General features: G+C 35.0%; 1 protein-coding gene across 1 annotated transcript in view; it reads right to left on the bottom strand.

Moving 5' to 3' along the window:
* The window catches only part of LOC125226098 (netrin receptor UNC5C-like), a 162,195-nt gene extending 144,150 nt beyond the window's left edge, over positions 1 to 18,045 (bottom strand). Inside the window, 1 exon segment of the mRNA XM_048129957.1 lies at positions 18,028 to 18,045. The gene's annotated coding sequence lies outside the window, so the exon portion shown is untranslated.
* Positions 18,046 to 18,263: the final 218 nt, after the last annotated feature.

Below are 18,263 nucleotides of genomic sequence, written 5' to 3'. Positions count from 1 at the left end.
TTTATCCTTCCCCCTGATGATTTTGACTCTGGTATAACGAATTGCCTTTGGATTGCTATACTTTTAAGTAATTATGGGTATGTGTGAAAGAACACATTGTTTGTTGAGATCATGCTACAAATGATTGGGGTCTGAATGGTTCTATTTTACCCTTCTGTACGGTTGAGACCATGTGCAAATTTTGATTGCAATTTGTTTCATTTAAGTACAGAATATTAAAGAGACTATATTTATGTATCACAGAGAAGAGTGACCCTCCCTACATAGAAGTTTGTTTTCAAAGATGCAAAGTGCAGTAAGGTACAGCAGGGCAAATCTCGACTGGGGGCAATTTTAACTGATCCATTTTTTCCATTAAATATTACACTATGATGTTGATTTCTACTGTACATGTATCCACTGAACGAACACGCCTACCATATATAACCGACGGACACTCTATTTTAAAATGCAAACATTTAAGACAAGGAAAAAATGGACAAGTTACATATGCCCCCAGTCGAGATTTGCCCCGCCTTAGTATTTATTAATTACTTTACATGGGTATTTAACTTAAGGCAGTGTCAATGATATTTTCTCAAACATGCAATGAAATATTGTCTTTACGTTCCTTAAAATGGGCTGGGAAGTATCGCTTTTTGGGCGCAACAACTCGAGAGGACTGTAAAAGGATTTCATATTATTTTTCAGGCCTAGGCCTGCAAAGTAACTTTTTTTTATAAAATATTGTCCTTTAGAGCATTTTTTTTTATTTCATTGTATGTTTGAGAAAAGCACTATACATGCCTCGGCGTGAAAACGGATTCCCGGCCTCGTATCCCTATCCACATATATAGTATATAGTATATACCCACTTGGCCGGAAATCCTCATTTTCCCGGCCTCTGATGTAATGTACTATTTTTTCCATTTTGCAAAACGGCAACAACCTACGTAAAGTTTCTTCAATAACAAAATAAAATTAATAGGTACTTACCGTAGTTTAAGAGTTAGACCAATATGTTTTTCAGCCTTTATAATTCCCTAGACAATATTAGTCTTAAAAACGTTACAGCAGAAAAATTATGGTAAGGACGCTAACAGCTTTTAACTAATGTTGTTTTGTTCGATTTTGCCACACAAATTTAAATACATGTTTTGTTGTTAAAACATCTGTGTCATCACAAACTAGGGTCATTAAATTTAATTGTTCCTGTATCGTTTTGTTTCATATTTATTCACCGCACAGTTTTAAATTCGCATTGTGTTCAAATTTTGAAGTGACGCGCCGAGAGTTGGACCCCATAGGTACTCCATTCATGGCCGAATAAAGCCCAGATTTTCAATGATTGTTTAAGCATTTATTCTATATTTTAAATCATATTTTTTTACGAATTTGTCTGCCACGTGACAGGTTTAGCTGTGGGGCTTAACCTAGGATTAATGTAATTGAAACTATTTCTTATTAATAAGAGTTTTGATAGATTCACGGTGATTTAGACTAGATACTAGACTTAAATATACTCGTATGTATTGACCGGGACTTCTGTTGGACGATATTTCCAGTCTGCAGGGTATTTAAAATATCACGGTCGCTATAAACCATGTTACGATTTCAAATTCAATACAAACCCATAGGTCTAGCGATTTCCAGGGTAAATACTGCCACTGCCACCATCATGTGACATTTTCAAGCCCACGCCAGATGTCCTGCCGCTGCCGTCTGAATTCAAATTATCTGTCCATACTATCACAGTGGCAGTGTTGTCCGATAAGCTTTGGAATTATGCGGGCCGAGTATCGATCAAACTTATTTTTGCGTAGTAAATAAGAAGGATCTTACGTATACATTGTGATTATCTGCTAGTAGATACATTGTGATGTAAAATTTGTAGAGGTTTTAAGGTTTAGTTGTTAGAACTGGACGTCATCAGTAACATGCTGGGATGGCACCTTCCCGTAGCACTTTATTTGTTTTTTTTTTTTATAATATCCCGTAATACTTTTACAAATGTTGGTGGCTGTAATAGTGTCCTGGCTTTTCCATTGTCGGACGAAGCCCGAGCACTATTCAAGCTAGTAAATATAGGCTTTATTAATCGTAAGTAAATGTAACTATGTGGGTTATATGGAGCGACATAATCTCTAAGTGATAAAGCTCTTTAATAAAGATTAATAAAAATATACACCGTGTCCAATAAGTTTGAATACAGCACAAATAGCCAATAAAACAAAATGAACAAATAGTTACTACATTATTATTATATTTTATGAATGGCACTCTTATTTACTACATTCACAACAAATGTTTTGGAATAACTCCAGCATTAACTTGTTTACCAGCCTCAAACGCTTCTCAAACGGATCACACGCGGCACGCACCGTTTTCTTCACATTTCAACCCAAATACTCTCGATAACCTTTTTGAAATGATCTAGGTTTATGATTTTATAAAAATTTAGTCTTCAAAGCATGTATGACCATACGAAATAGTCTAATACGCCTAAACCTGGAGGCCTGGGTGGCCACTCATGTTTCGGATAAAAAACTGCCAAATTAGTCTGAAACTACGCTAGAATACCATTTGCCGAATGTGCTGGAGGTGCGTCTTGTTGGGACACATGATACTCATTCCCAAGCATTCTTTTTAACTTTAAGGCATTTTTTTCTCCAAAACCTTGGTTTTAAAGAAAAAAAAACGTTGATTTTAACGCTTTTATCTGTAAGTACTGAAGGTAGTTTACCTCGCTTACATACTGCATCCCACACCTGGGCCGATGGTGAGCTCTGGAACCTTTTCCACCACATTTTTCTAGTTGCCCGGAACGTTATCTATCCTCGGTACCCATAATAGTTTATTTTATTTTGGACACGTGGCGTCTGTTTTATCACATACAGATTCTCCTTATAAAAAATAACTCGTCACCTGCGTGCCGAGCAAGTATTTTGTTGGCACTTTACCTCTTTGTTTTTCTTAGACACTTCGGAAATTTCATGTACTTTGTGCTTGTATTTTATTAAGAGGAATATACTCTTTAGTTTAAATAAGAATTTGATGGCCTGTGATCCCTATATCTTTAGAACTGAGGTAAAATGTGAGTATTCGGACTTATTGGACACGGTGTATGTCGCGTCTCTTATATACATAGTAATTAAACATAGTGTAGATAAAAATATTATTGTGGAAGCAGCTTTAATTTGAACAAAAAATCTAATTATACTTTTAGAGATAATTCATTGCCATTTTGAAATATCTAAGGCATTTCATTGTCTACCTCTACAAATCAAATCAAAATGTATTTTTTTTTCTTTATTCTTTATGGTATTGTAGTCATGGTCATATTAGGTGTTACAAATTAGAGAAGTAGGTACATGACACCCTGTAAGGTTCAATATTTCTTGTCTAGGTGCATGCGTGCACTGACTACTTACAGTACTTACATACCATGACCTAACCTAACTAAATCTTTATACATTCATTCATGGGCAACCTAAAACATGTCAGGTATGCATATACGCAAATGCGAATATATCGTCATATGACCGTTTCCCATATGCAAATGAGTCGTGCCCCTGTAACCGTTTGTTTTGTACGTCTGACTCATTCCGCGATATAAACTACAAAAGGTCTTATGAACCTTAGTTAAACGTTACTTACGACGTTTTTCTATAGGCACCTTAATTTCAAATGTCGTATGAACCCTAGTTATCGAAGGTACTTATGACGTTTTTCCATTGGTAGATTTACTATCTAGATTTAGCGTTTTTATCCAGCTGTGTCCCTGGTTTAGCGTGATGAATGGGTATTGTCTAATGTATGTATGTCATAGGTCATTTATTTGTTATATAACTAAATAAACGTTGTTACTTCATTTATTATGCATACACATACATAAACACACGCCTGTTCCCAAAAGAGGTAGAAAGAGTATAATGAAACTGTTAAATTTCAATGCAACTCTCAGTAATTAAGAAAGAAGGAAATTGAGATATCACAGTGACAGGTTGCTAGCCCGTCCCCTAATCCACAATTGAACTCATCCATACTAACATTTATAAATGGGAAAGTGTGCGTGTGTCTTTGTTTATCCGTCTTTCACGGCAAAACGCAGCGACGAATTGACGTGATTTTTTAAGTGGAGATAGGGATGGAGAGTGACATAGACTGTTTGTCTACTTTTTGTCTCTTTACAACCCACTTTATAACACACCCCTAAAATGGGAGGTAGAAGTTTGTATGCATTCCGCAATTTAAAGCGAGCAAAGCCGCGAGAAAAGCAATAGTATCCTATAGTTGAAAGTCTTAACCCGACACCACTTGGGGTTCATTAGTTATACATAAGGAAGAATGCAAAATAAATAGATTTTCTTTTCATTTGACCTGTTCAATTTTCATCTAATGATTTCAGGTGCAATACTAGCAAAATAATTAAATTGAAACCTACGTTTAAACAAATAAAATATTCTAGATGTATTATTTACGTTGATACTGTTTTATTATGAAACTTTAAATTGTTGCTTTATTTCGAATCAGTTGCATGTTGCATACCATTGCAAGAAAACGTTAGTGATATTTGAGCATTTCTTTTTTTTTGCCATTTTTTTATTTAAATTTTTTTAGGGAAATTTAGGTCAATTGTACTCAGAATCACGAGTACTTTCAATCTCACTGGGAGACAAAAAGTGTCCCAGAATTTCCATACATTTTTGTTACTTTCCTCTTTTGTTACCCCACACAACATATATGGAAATGGTAACAAAATAAGAAAAAATGTATGGGACAATTTTTTTAACTACTAGGATTGAAAAAGCTAGTGATTCTGAGTAGAAATAGCATTTTTTTTTTCAAAAATATCACATATCAAAAAAGTGGCGAAAAAATAAGAAATGCTCATTTATTATTTGTATAAAAGAAACCGTTATTTTACATATATTTAACCTGTTAACCTTATTGTAAACATGGAAATAATCTGTTATTCGCTTACAATGACATGGCTGACCTAAATAAAATATGTGATATTATACTAGCCATGTTGCCAGGTTTCCGTGAAAGAATTTTAATTAAAACGAAAATTTATTAAGGTCAACCATGTTTCAAAATGTTGTGGTTAAGTTACGGTTATAGTTGTAGTAGATGATAAACAGTTAATTAAAATAAGTATACTAGTAATTCTGTTTGATATTGTTTTAAAGTTTTATGTGTTTTAAGCTGTAAATTCTAGTAAATGATACATTTTTCCAGTTCCATTAATACATCTCATATTTATGAAAGCGTATATATTTTGGATAAGGCTACAGGTTATGGAGGCATATTTTTTACCGGGATTTTGCTTTCACTTTTCGTAGACTTCTATAACAATTATGCATATCTACTTCCGCACTAAAGCACAAACAACATAAAAAAAGAGTTTGTATTTTAATACCACAAATATAAACATAAACAAACGTAACCTATATATATCTGTCATCAAATTCACCAAACCATAATCTTATCATCAAAATGTGATGCAAATTGCCCCAGTATCATACCCTTAAACAATTCAATAACTGCAAAGCGGGCACGTCACGTCACAAATGCTGTGTCACGTTCACGACGTGACGCGTGACGAGGTCTACTGTCGACGCCATTTGGTTTGGAGATGGGTTAAACTCTAAGCCCTACAAATCTGGCTTGTCTCGTTCGTTTGTGGTAATGGAAATTATGATTTGACGTTTAAAGACTGATAACTAAGCCATGACTGGCGAAACGAATGCTAGCTTTTAATTTTCATTTTTTGTCCATGCAGCGTTAGAATTTAATATTTTAAAATACTTCTTACTAGTTTTTGCCCGCGGCTTCGCTCGCGTTAGAAAGAGACAAAAAGTAGTCTATGTCACTCTCCATCCCTTCAACTATCTCCACTTAAAAAATCACGACAATTCGTCACTCCGTTTTGCCGTGACAGATGGACAAACAAACAGATACACACACTTTCCCATTTATAATATTAGTATGGATTTATTTTTGTACCTGACCAAGATATATTTAGGTACAGGAACTGTCATGGACTATTATTTGACACGTTACGTTTTGATAATGTCTAATAATACTCTTATGGACTTCCGGTACGGGCGCCATCTTAGCGGTATTGTGTCGTGAATAATTTCTCCTTCTTTTGCTCATTAATGTTGTTTAAAGTGTAATATCGATAGCTTATTATGCAGTAAACTAATGTTATAGTGAGAAGCTGATGAAGAATTAATCTCGAAACGCGTTTAGCCCCCTTTTTTGTCGTCAACGGCCGATAGTCCACGTGCCCTTGTAAAATCTAGCTATCAATTTACAAGTGCCAACTACCGAACACTGTCGTACTTACCGTACCAAAATCTTAAAACAATTAGCTTATATCACCTTGACACTGGCAAAATAGTCCCACCAATGGGACTGAGGCCATTTAATTTTAAAAATCTAATCTAATACTGTTATCCCGGAACTGTAAGTTCCTCTTTTTGACACATTTGTTTTGACGTATGTTGCGATGTAGCTAAGACGTATCGTTTGCCAAATCCAGCGATTATTTACGAATTAATTGAATCGATTAGAAACAAGGAATCAAAACGGTCATTGTACGTTCATGGTTTGTTCATTAGTGTCATTAACAAACCTGTTCTTCGTCTTATTTAATTTAATTTAATTTTTAACTTACAGCTCCGGGACAATACTTGTTAATGTATTTACTTATGGATTAATTTTGTGTAAACAAAATTTGCTCTCAACTCACTTAATTACCACTGGTCTACATATTTATTTTGTAGTTTTAAATTGTATAAGATTAATTAGGAAGCCATATTTACAATATTTAAGTGAAATAAAGCCATGAATTCATGAAAGGTTTTTGGTTAGTTCAGTTGTCCAATTTTATGTGTGTAGGTAACTGTGTAGTAAGCTGCATAATGAAATGATTCTCACCCTACATACAGTTTTGTATGCAAGGATGCAGGGGCGTTGCTAAACTCTGCACTTCAAATCAATTCGGAGGATACACATGCACGATATGTGCCACAAATTTTACACATCTTAGAAAAAATAAATATATATATATATATTATATATTAAATTTTACTCATATTTTTGCCTTTTGGCATTAAGTCCGCCATTTGTACATTTTTGCGTATTTTTGTGCAATAAACTTCAAATAAATAAATAAATAAAAACACGTTAAAGGGTTAGTAAAACATAATTAGCTTGTAATTGCTGTATTTTATTAAAGGTAGGTAATGTAGGTATGCTTATTTAATGTTCGTCACGATTCGGAACAAAATTATCAGAAAAAGGGTTATTAAGTACAAGGTATGTCAAAGTCGACACCTGTCGTGTGCATTCACAATGGCCGGAACACTGCGTTGCCAATAGTGATTGAGTTTTTTAAATCACTTGCAATTTACTTCAAAGAAATCGTAAATAATAATGCTATCATAAATACCTACTACTATTTACTGTGTTTTATTGTATTTTTAGTAGGAAAAAAACCGTGTACTGCAGTCAAATTTCATAGTTACCTACTTAATGAATAACTATCTTTAACAGGATTTCCAAAAATAAATACATATAAATGTAGATAATTCTCTAAAATATATAAAATAACATCGGTACATAATATAATAATACGACGCGTAACACAGTATTCATTAATCTCTCAAAAATACACACATCAGAATCCATATTCAAACCCTTCAAGGCGTCAAAAACAAATATGAAAACGAACTGTCACAGATAAAATACCCTTGCGAATAATTGACACACCCCGGCGACCATAGATTATGGAAACCTTTAGACGAAGGGTATGTGAAACCATCATAACACCCACTTTCCCATTACGACAATATATGTAAAAAAACACACAAAAAGCTCAATTGATACCCTTAAGTTACCAAATTACGATCGTAAGCGAAAGATTTACCTGAAATTCAGACTATACAATATTATGAACTTCTTTCCTTACAAATTGACGTATGTGACGACATTATTATATGGCAAATAGTTCAACCTTTCCGAGCTATAATTATAACTGATAGTCAACTGGATAACGGTTAACTAATAATCGTATAATTTTAATAAAAATAGTGAGTTTTTGTAAAGCAGTACCACATACATAACTACCTACTGATTAAAGATCGAGTTGAGTAGCTATATCTGTCTCTCTGTGTCATGACATGTTTCATGAGAGTATACAATGGTATCAGCAACGCCACATGATTGAGCCAATCGCGTCGGTGCGTCGTCGGTGCACTAACTAAAGTACGAGATCAGACCGACGCGATAGGCTATATCACACTCCACACACTTGTGATCTAAACCTGCAGGACGACATTAGGTTATTAACTTATTAAGATTCTGCCTAAAACATGCCGTCTATATTTTCTCCGTCAACCCTCGCGAATAATTTGACACACCCCGACGACACGACGTGACGCCGGGAAATTGTCACGTCTCGCGACTGTCACGCCGCGTGCCTAACTAGCTGCCTAAATGTGTGAATGAGAGTAATTGGTGTGGATTTGAAGAGCTGTGTGAGCTGTTTCATTTGAGGCGGCGGTTTTAAATTGGGTTTATTTTTGACACAGTAAATGTGAGTAATAAAAGCGTTGCTGTACGAAATAAAAACAGGTACCTAACAGTGTTAGAAGTACTTACATTAAGCGAAATTATTAATAATAATGATGATTATTGATTAATTTTGAAAAAAATCTTCGTTCGGGTTATTAACAGTAGTTTTATAGCAGCAGTGTTTTGGCTGATGAAGTAAGGTATAATTTTGTATTTAAAATCCATTAATAGTAGAAAGAGACAGCAACCTAACTATTATGATTAACGCTCCAATTTTTATACTACGGTTTTCGAACAATATTTCTTATAGGTATGCGAGTAAGATGTTACTGTGATATTACACTCATATAATTTTCTCACTAAAAATTACGTTTTTTTTTTCAAACAAAAACGTCATTTTCAACACTGAAATATCCGATCAGATTTGACGTATTTTGAAAATTAGAAACTTGCCTTAATTTGTGAAATTTCTACATAAAAAAAGTCAATGCAATTAATTTCTTTGATGGAAATGTGAGCACGACATAACTTGAATAGGAAAACTGGAATACTCTCAAACTAAGCCGAATGGTCCGAATTTCCTACTCAGCCTTATCGAAGAACTCCTAATGAACTCATTATAAAGTAGCCGAGGGTAGTATTGATTATCGGTGCACGTTTAAAGAAAGTGGCGGGTAATCTTGCTAAGATGCAGACGTCATTTCTTCTTACAAATGCTCTCGACTGTTTCCTATCAAACATCAAAAGGATATATACAGGGTGTAAACCTAATACGGGCGAACCTCTTAACGGTGGTGAGTATAGTACATAAAAAATGGAATTAGATAACTTTTACTTAAAATTGAAATATTTTTTTTATCCATACAAATTAATTCGGCCCGCAACGTAATGCAAACACACTCGCGTTAAACGCTCGTTGACAGTTGTCATTGATTGTCATCGCAACCACGTTTACAGTACATTGCTGCAGGGAAATTTTTCAAAAATTAATTATGGGCTGAAAATTAAGAGTAACTCAAAAACACCTCTTAATTAATGATAACAATATTGAATTATATGCCTGGTTTCATTTATCGCCCTTATTACGTTTACGCACTGTATGTACATATGATATAGTAACTTTTTTCGTCTCGAGTAAGCGTTTTTCTCAAGAAACATAAAATTTGTCTGTCTTGTTATGGTTGTTTTTTTTTTTCACTAAAAACCAATTTTTTCAATTAACTATCAGTTTCAATTAATATATAACAAAAAAAAAATATCCATTGACGTGGTATTAATTTTAACATTGTTATAAATTGTAATGCCATGATATTCAGGTTTTTTAGGTGTAAGATTTTATCTACTCGTAGTTGTTTTTAATGACGATCATCATAACTCAAAATCTATCAATGTTCATTTCAATTTTAATAGTATCAGAAATATATTTGTAGGTAGATATATATTAAAACAATAAAGTAGCTACCTATTTATAATCAAGTAAAACTCTAGTTTCTCCTAACTTGGTAACCGTTCTCACGCTCAGTCGCCGCAAGGGTCCCACTAATTAATTGGAGGCGACTTTTCATTTGTCGATTGGACCAGTGGGCGGTGGGGGTGTTAAAAACTAAGTAATCCGATATCCTGGGAGTCACCATTGTTTGGTGTAAAAAGTGGGGTGTCGCGTGCGTTATGATATGGTATTTATTTTCTAATAATTATTTACTATTATAATATAATCAATAAAGCTCTTTGCAATTCTAATAGTATTGATGTCGTGTTTTGTTATAGTGATTGTACCTAATGGTGTAACTTCAGGTTTGATTCCAAGTATCTGCAATGGTATCCTGTTACAAATGCAATTGGCGATTCGATCAATAAAGGTAGGAAGAAAACGCTCACGGGTGTTTTTTTTACCCATTAGAACCAATAATAAGGTAAAAGTACTAGTTCTCAACACGCTAAAATGTACAACAAATGACCTCGACGGCACCTTTCTTTCAAATTAGTTGTCAATGACTTAAGACTGAACATCAATGACTTAAGAGAGTGACATTTAGTAGGTATTGACAATGACTTAAGATTGTCACTGTCGATCACTGGCACTTTTACAAAAAAGTGAACAGAAAAGATCTGGCTTCCCTAAACCCCCTTAATTCTATATTTAGCAAAATTCTTACACTTAGTAGGCAAGTAATCAAAAACAAATAAAACCAATTCTTGTTCTAAAAACGTGTACAAATATGTACATTCGACGTTAACCATACTGTAATCGATTCACATTGAACGAATGGCACTTTTACAAAAAAGTCAACAGTGTACAAAGATCTGCATCCCTAAACCCCCTTAGCATTCTATATTTACCAAAAAAAAGTCATATACTTAAACGTAGTATAAAAACAAATTTTCTTACACTTTTAACAAGTTCGAGTAGGCAAGTAATCAAAAACAAATAAAACCAATTCTTGTTCTAAAAACGTGTACAAATACATTCGACGTTAACCATACTGTAATCTTCACATCATTTTAAAACCATTTTTGTGTACAAATAACATTCCGACGGACGTTCAAGATTGCCATTACCTCTTGAGTATTTCCGCTTATTGCAGTGAACTGTACCAACCAGTTGGTCTTGTTTGAGCATTGAACGAATAACGGATTTTTTTTAATAGTCATATACTTAAACGTAATATAAAAACAGCAATGGAGTTTCCTCTATTGCACACTGAGAGAAATTTGCATTGTGAATTTAACAAGTTCGACTTGTTGCGGTTTATCCGTTTGAATCAGCCAAACGTATGTTTAAAACAACATGTGTCAGGTTGTTTTTATAAAATCGACTTGTTGATTCAAATATATTGCCGATTCAAATGACAAGTAGCTTGTTGTTTAAACCAAAGAGCACGTAGGCGCTATTTTAACCAAAAAACTTGTTGAACGAACATGAAAACTGGTTGTATTTTCTCTCAGTGCATCTTGGAATAAATAATTAGCTATACGCACACAGTTACAGTAATATTGAACAACCGTTTAGGGCCAGTTGCATCAACAAACAGTTAACAACAGAAGTCAATGGAAATTCCCATTCCAAAATTTTTGCCAACGCTAAATCACATTATTTTTCGTAATTATCTTTTTTTCTGTGAAACGGAGTTATAGTACCTATGCCATGATCTCGCTGCCAGTCATCGCAAAATGTACCTATTATTAAATAAAGCAAAAAATAAATATATACCCCATAAGATCAAAATATTAGTAAAGGGATACTCTCTACGCAAATATTCACCCTACTAACACATGCAAATTAATGCCCGCTCCTCGAGAGCCTTACACGGCGCTTAGTTTTTGAACTAAATGAATTAAAGAGCAGTGCGGCCCGTGTAAATAAAGTTACATTTTTCGTACGTTACACCTCAAATGAGGATTTTATTTATGAAGATTGACCAATTGTTAAAAGAAAAACAAAAGAAGAGATCCCCTCTTCAATCTTTGCACTTTGTTATTAAATGATTTTACAAGCGTTGTTAAACAGGCTCTAGTTGTAAAAATGTCAAATAATATCTCTAATTCTCGAATTCACAAGATTTTTACGTATAGGCAAGAACGATGTAATACTGGACTGACAAATGCCATATCAAAAAATAGCTAACTGTACAATATTATACCTATAATAACATATAGAAATGTATGGGCTTTTAAATTGCATGTTGCGGGAATGTTCTGCGAACATTCTCAAGAATGTTTCCGCTTTTTGGGAATGTTCTGCAATTTCTGCATTACTATACTGGACTGACAAATCTAAAAAACTAACGCTGTCAAAATCATATTTTCCCCAAATATTTTTGCGTGCTTTTATGTTTTATAAGAACAAATTACATATTTCTTTATTTTAAAATCATGACATCACGTCATTACACATTTTGAAAAAAAAAAAAAACTGAGATACGATTCTTAGTATGAAGTATGTAAATCCTATTTAAATAATCCTTGATATATGTAAGCACTAAAAACTGTTTTGCATCGAGTGAAAATATTATAAGTACGATAGAATAAACTGATATCCTCAAGGATAAAAATATTTTTTATCAATAAGTAGTTATTTGTTTTGCAATGGGGCAAATTTGTTCTTCAACCGTACGTGCCATTGTTGATATCCGAGCTAGCGAAAGATTCCAATGTTGAACCGCGAGCGTAGGGAGTGGTTCAAAAAGTGGAATCTTCAGCGTTGCGAGGGTTTCAAGGCACGAAGGTTAAACAAAATACTAAGGCTTGTGTAAAACATCAAACTAAATTAATATAATCTATCAATTTATTCAACATTTATGATTAAAAATCGTACCTAAATTTCACCAGCCATCTTAAGACATCAAGTTAAAATTTGTATGAAATTACTTTGCACTCTTGTAGATAAAATGAAATTTTGCTATCCGTTTTCGAATAGAAAAGAGAGCGTTTACAGTTGGTGTGGTGAAATTAACTATTCTCTTCAGTTTTGCGAATTCCGCGTCGATGAAATGTAGAGAGAGAGTTTTGTAAAAATGCCCTCACGAAATAAAATATATGTGACACCATTTTCCAATATTAAATTAAAATATGTGTACCACATTCCTGATATATCGAGTTTGACGCTACTAACTAATATGATTTAAGAAGTAAGTTTACCATGTCGTGTAGCCTTAACGCCCGGGGGTTAGTTTTTGAGCCGCTAAATGAATTAAGCTGGAAATTCCCGGGAATATTCCGGATCCTGCATAAAGTAAACATAAATATCGTGCGGTCTATCGCTAAGGGCGGAGATACAGCTATAAGATACAGCGGATATCAAAGCACCGGGAATATGAGTTAGTTTAGTGGCAGTCTGTATTGTAAATAAGTACATAAACAATATTTTGAAGATGGAACATAATTATCATAATAAAAAAAAGCAAAGTAGCAAATATGAGGTAGGGAAAATGTGTTAGTCACTTTTTTTTCCATAAGTATAATTTATTCCGGTTTTAGTTTATATATACATAGTAGTGTGATAATATTTATTTATTTATTTATTTATTTATATACATATAGTAGTGTGACTACTTTAAGATAGCACAAGTTGAAATATTTTCAATAGAATATAATTTGACTTGTGTTAATTAGAAACAATGTTTTTCAAAAATTATTTAGTTTTATTTAAATCTCCTTATTTCAGGAAAGAAAAGTTTTAGGCAATGTGGTACGAAATGTCATTTTGACATTTTTTGCGAGTCGCTTTTCGATAAAGGAAAACAGCGTGAGCTGCGTGAGGAAACGGGACTAATCCCAACAAGGCCTTTTTTTAAATAGCCTATATTGTTACCCACTGCTGGGCAAAGGCCCCCCTGTTTTCCGCCACTCGTCACGGCTCTTTGCATGCTCCCGCCAATCGCCACAAAATAAGTCCAGGTCTTTCCGCCATCTCATTTTTGGCGTACCTCGGCCTCGTCGGGCCTGTCCCTTAGACCTGTAAAAATTAATGCCTGCACCAATTGTCGGAATTGCTTGTCAAGGAGACGTGCGAATGCGAACCCTAAGCTTCCATTTGCTATGGCAATATTCCGGGATATTGTGGCGTAGGCGAGAGGCTGGCAACCTGTCACTTTAATGTCACAGTTTCTTTTTCTTTCAACCCCTTATTTGCCAAGAGTGGCACTGAAACTTGAGTGGTTTCATGTGCTCTGCCTACCCCTTCATGGGATACAGGCGTGATTGTATGTATGTAATATTCCGGGATAACGTAAGGAACAGTAATCCTATAAGTAGATACTTTATAGGAAACAAAGTGTATATTTTACCGTATCTGACACAAATTATCAAAATACATTCTCAATTAGAAACTGATTTTTTCTACGTAATTTTGTCAAAAAAACCGTAAAAAATACTTAAAACCGTTCGAGCGTTTCCCACGGAGCTCATACCCATATCTTCAACGCTCGCCTGTCCGTATATTTCACGGGCAACCTGCATTTAATAGCCCGGCGGTTCCCCGATAATTTTATTATTGGCGGATTTTTTTTCTCTTTTCGCCATGACGCGGCAGCTTCATTGAAATAAAAATCATTACCCTTCTGCACGAAGTGTAGTAAAATACACTAGTACCAAAGAGAATCGAGTACTTATATAGAGGGTTACTGTCAAAATAAAGTGTTAGTCACAGTGCTAAAAATTTTTCAACTTCAGTTTTGACCACAGAACTTAATTTAGATAGAAGAAACAAATTCATATATTTGTATAGGGGCCGAGCGTGTCAAATTTTGTACTGAAGTTGATTCTTGCCTGTAATTTTAAATATGTCTCAGGCCCTTTGAGTGTTCATAATTTTTGTGTTGTATCAATTAAATATCACGTAACGAGGCATTTTCAATGTTTATATTGACTTCAACTTACAAAAAATTACGCCCGAAAGCTGCAAGCTGCGATCAAAGACGGACAACTCAGTGGATTTCACTGAGTTCATTTGACACGCTAAGTAGATACATTTGCTTGATCTATGGTATATGACATCTATGGTTTTGACAATTTTATTTGGCCCGTACTCTTAACTTAACATGTGTTAAAATTGACAAATATTAATATTATTAGGGCCATCTTGCCGAGAGCACACCTCGGACCCTGGCGATCAAATATATATGAAAGAGGCGAATCCCTGGCACACAGTCTAAGCTCGTGTACGTGAACGCGTACCATGATTGTATGAGTGACATATGACAGGTCGACTGTTCGCGTTTTTGACAGGTGGTAACTGTGAGGTAACCGAGAGGGGGTGGACGGCACTTTCAGCGGGGAGCGGGAATGGCCATACTGTACGATAGTACTCTTTATTATACTGTGCCGACAGTCAACCAAAGGTGTAGCGCTAGTTAGGCGACCGTATATAACTCTTGATAGTTCCAAGGTACGCTTTTTTTAGACTATCTGTCTATATGTCTTTGGCTACTACAAAGCTAATACTAAACATCAACGGAAAAATGCAGTAGTTTTAATGGGGACCATACAAAGTTGCTGACGTTTTTTAGTAAAAAAAAAATGAACCCGCTGGGTCGTCTTGGGGGTCTGGTTTTAATCATTTTAATGGCCTCTTGATTTTTATGATAGCCAGTGTTTTCTGAGCGGTTTTTTTGTTCGTTTTGAATTTATGAACATAATTTGCGCTACGATTAGCCTTTGAAGAATGATCTTGGTTGGTTGAGAAGTAAATGCTTTTTTAGGATAGTTTGCGATTTACGTACCTACCTACTGTGGGTTATTTCTCCACAGTATCATTGACACTTTGATACTGACAATTCAGCCGGCGTATCATGCTTCCAATTTTATCACTTATCCACGTGGATAAGACATCTGTCTCTCACACTGACATACATGCCAAAGCGTGACGGCTACTTTATTCACGTGGATAAGTGATAAAATTGGAAGCATAATACGCCGGCAGTATCTATTTCTGAGTTGATAAGTAACATATAGCCTGTATGGTGACGGGTTAAGAATTTCACCACCCCCTTTCTTCCCGTGGGTGTCGTAGAAGGCGACTATGGGATATGGGTTAAATTGTGGCGTAGGCGAGAGGCTGGCAACCTGTCACAGTTTCGTTTTCTTTCAACCCCTTATTTGCCAAGAGTGGCCCTGAAGCTTTAGTAGTTTCATGTGTTCTGCCTACCCCTTTATGGGATACAGGCGTGATTGTATGTATGTATGTATGTATAAGTAACATTGTTACTCAGCGTCAATATTTCCTTGTTGAACAGGCAATGAATGGCGAAGTGTCACTGTCGGGCGACGATTGTCACTATTGTGAAAAGGTCACACTGGTCTATCTGGATAAATACCAGACACAATAAATTGATTCCACAGTGATTTTGTTGACCCCGTCAGTACAAGTAATTATTTTAGACGTCAAACTTCTTGAAATTTTAACGTTTGGGCATTTAATTATTGCACTGGTGGAGCTTATAAAATCACTGTTAACTTAGCTTGTAACATGTAAGTGCTTGTAACTTTCAGTTTTAAGAAATGAACTCCTACTGGGCCCATTTCTCGAAGATACAAGTTACAATTTACAAGTGGTTGTCAATGTCTAAGTTGGAAAGAGTCTTCCGCTTGTAACTTGTAACTTTTAGTTTTGAGAAATGGGCCCCAGAGAACGGACAATTGGGCGTCATTTGTATGACGTTTTCGGAATAATGAATAAAGTTCAAGCGTAGCAACGCTTAAACTCGCAGAGTCCGATAACTGGTCATGAGAGAGGCTTAGGTAAACTTTTGTTATTTTATGAATACTTAACCATCGTAGGAACTATGCGTAGCAATAATTACAAGGAATTCAATATACTTACATGATATTACCTCAGTAATTGCCGTCATAAATGTTAAACTACCACCATTAAATAAAGTTAATGATCTGTTATAACTTATGCCTTATTCCATGGGAACAGAACAAAATCAATAACAAATTATGAAAACTACGGGCCCATTTTCCAAATTAACCAAACATGACATAATCAGTCCTAAAATAGTTCATAGTAAACAATACACATATTATATTTCTACAAACTTCTAAAGGAACGAAATTGTAGTGAATTATTTCATATCACTACGAAATAAAACCGATGGAAGGTGACAAATTAAAGTTGTCTGTACTAACTCTTTCACTACCTATGTTATTTTTTTAGCTTCACAAAATTAAATCGTAATATGCGTATTGTATAAGGTATAATCGAATGCATTTGTAAGGTGGTTAGTGTTTAGTTTTAAATAGTAGGGTCAGGGTGAAAGTGCGGGTTCGTACAATAAAATAAAACGGTTGAGCGATCCGATGTCAGACAATAGTCGGGTCGAATCGATTAGTACAGCGTTAATAGGCACGATTGGTGTGAATACGCCTTTACTTGCATGGAATTGTTTGAATTAAGCTGTTTAGGCGTGTCTTTTAGATTGGAATGCGTTTTGAAGGTTCCGGTTTTTTAAGAAATTGTATTGTATTACAGTAACGGATACCTATGCGACAGGTATTTCTTGCAGCATCACATGAACATTTGTGAATACTTACAAAAGTATAGTAAAACAACAATTTGAAAAATACAGGGTACGTAGCCGAATGACACAGACGCTCACGAAACGAAACGCTCGTAGATATCTATCTCTATCGCTCTTGCTTATTGGCGCGACATGACAGAGCCAGACTACTTTTCGCGGCGTTCCGTTTTCGTTTTGCGTCGCGGAAATGCCATTCGGCTACGAGGTGGAGTACGCCATTGAATTACATAAATAATTTCAGGAGTTAGTTCACAGTATGACCAAAATAGTTCCAGTCGTCAAATATCTCTATATGTACTTATTTAACCATTCTAACCTTAGTCACGTGTACACAGGTCGTATGTCCACTGTCATGTCCGACTATGACGAATGCACAGTACGTGCCGGCTTCGAAGTGTGAGAGCGCCATGAAAAATATTACTGCACTTCATTTTGTATTTACCTTGGTTGTTTTCTTTTCTTGTGGAATTCTGGAACAAAAAAGAACATTTATTTTTAACAAGCAGAAACGTCTGCTAACGATTCTAAACATTTTTATATTAAAGGAAAAAATGGAAACTCCAGTGCCGTTACAAGATGTAATAGTCTGTCGGTAGATGGCGCTAGACGTCACCCCAAGACGTGTGTACATAAGGAAAGGCATGGAAAGATTTGCGATATCCGGCGCGGCTTCCGTAG

The sequence above is a fragment of the Leguminivora glycinivorella genome, chromosome 5 (genome assembly GCF_023078275.1).
Source record: "Leguminivora glycinivorella isolate SPB_JAAS2020 chromosome 5, LegGlyc_1.1, whole genome shotgun sequence".
Lineage (NCBI taxonomy): Eukaryota > Metazoa > Arthropoda > Insecta > Lepidoptera > Tortricidae > Leguminivora > Leguminivora glycinivorella.
The sequence above is the reverse complement of the archived record's forward strand: the minus strand, read 5'-3'. Positions and strand labels throughout refer to the sequence as shown.